The sequence below is a fragment of the Nanorana parkeri genome, unplaced genomic scaffold (genome assembly GCF_000935625.1).
Source record: "Nanorana parkeri isolate BGI_ZX_2015 unplaced genomic scaffold, ASM93562v1 scaffold4625, whole genome shotgun sequence".
Lineage (NCBI taxonomy): Eukaryota > Metazoa > Chordata > Amphibia > Anura > Dicroglossidae > Nanorana > Nanorana parkeri.
Window position 1 is genome coordinate 1 of NW_017310887.1, and position 1435 is coordinate 1435.

Sequence of the window (1435 nt, forward strand, 5' to 3'; positions counted from 1 at the left end):
AGAGTCCTGACCTCAACCCCATAGAACACCTTTGGGATGAGGCGGAGCTGTTATATCGGCAAAGGGCGGAGCTAACCCAATACTGAACCCTAAGGACTAAGACTGGGGGGCCATTAGAGGGCGGAGCTAACCCAATACTGAACCCTATAGACTAAGACTGGGGGCCATTAGAGGGCGGAGCCAACACAATACTGAACCCTACGGACTAAGACTGGGGGGCCATTAGAGGGCGGAGCCAACCCAATACTGACCCCTACGGACTAAGACTGGGGGGCCATTAGAGGGCGGAGCCAACCCAATACTGAACCCTACAGACTAAGACTGGGGGGCCATTAGAGGGCGGAGCCAACCCAATACTGAACCCTACGGACTAAGACTGGGGGGCCATCAAAGGGCGGAGCTAACCCAATACTGAACCCTAAGGACTAAGACTGGGGGGCCATTAGAGGGCGGAGCTAACCCAATACTGAACCCTATAGACTAAGACTGGGGGCCATTAGAGGGCGGAGCCAACACAATACTGAACCCTACGGACTAAGACTGGGGGGCCATTAGAGGGCGGAGCCAACCCAATACTGAACCCTACGGACTAAGACTGGGGGGCCATTAGAGGGCGGAGCCAACCCAATACTGAACCCTACAGACTAAGACTGGGGGGCCATTAGAGGGCGGAGCCAACCCAATACTGACCCCTACGGACTAAGACTGGGGGGCCATTAAAGTTCATGTGCATGTAAAGGCGTCCCAATACTTTTGGCAATATAGTGTAGAGGTCTATACTCTGCACGGCATGCTGTGGGGTCCCCTGTATCATATTGCACAGGGATCTATATGTACATAGAGGTCTCTACTCTGCATGGCATGTTGTGGGGTCCCCTATATGTACATAGGGGTCTATACTCTGCACGGCATGTTGTGGGGTCCCCTGTATTATATTGCACATAGATCTATATGTACATAGGGGTTTATACTCTGCATGGCATGTTGTGGGGTCCCCTATATGTACATAGGGGTCTATACTCTGCACGGCATGTTGTGGGGTCCCCTGTATCATATTGCGCAGGGCTCCCTCATATAAGACCGGGGGGTTTGCACTCTGCAGATGGACATTATTATTGCGGGGTGGCAGGTGGTGTTTGGTTGCCGGGTGACCCTGCGTGCTGATCGCCCTTTTTGGGGCGGGTCTGGCTAAGAATAACTGTAAAGTGAACCCTTTTGCTCCTGATAAAGGCATGTGCAAGGCCCCAGCAGCAGCCAATCAGCACGTCAGGGGTGTCTATGACATCATAGTGACATACTTCACGCCTCTGCTCCCTGACCAATGGGGTGACGCCGCCCATTATATAGGGGGAGATTTCGGAACACTCAGACGGGTCACCCTGAAGTTTGCTCCGTCTCTACAGCAGGTAATGTGAATTGCCTAACCCCTTCCCTT

General features: G+C 53.1%; 1 protein-coding gene across 1 annotated transcript in view; it reads left to right on the top strand.

Annotated features, from left to right (window-relative positions):
* Nucleotides 1-1327: 1327 nt before the first annotated feature.
* The window catches only part of LOC108803969 (creatine kinase M-type), a 10382-nt gene continuing 10274 nt past the window's right edge, over nt 1328-1435 (top strand). Inside the window, exon 1 of the mRNA XM_018575747.1 lies at nt 1328-1406. The gene's annotated coding sequence lies outside the window, so the exon portion shown is untranslated. The remainder of the gene's footprint in view (nt 1407-1435) is intronic.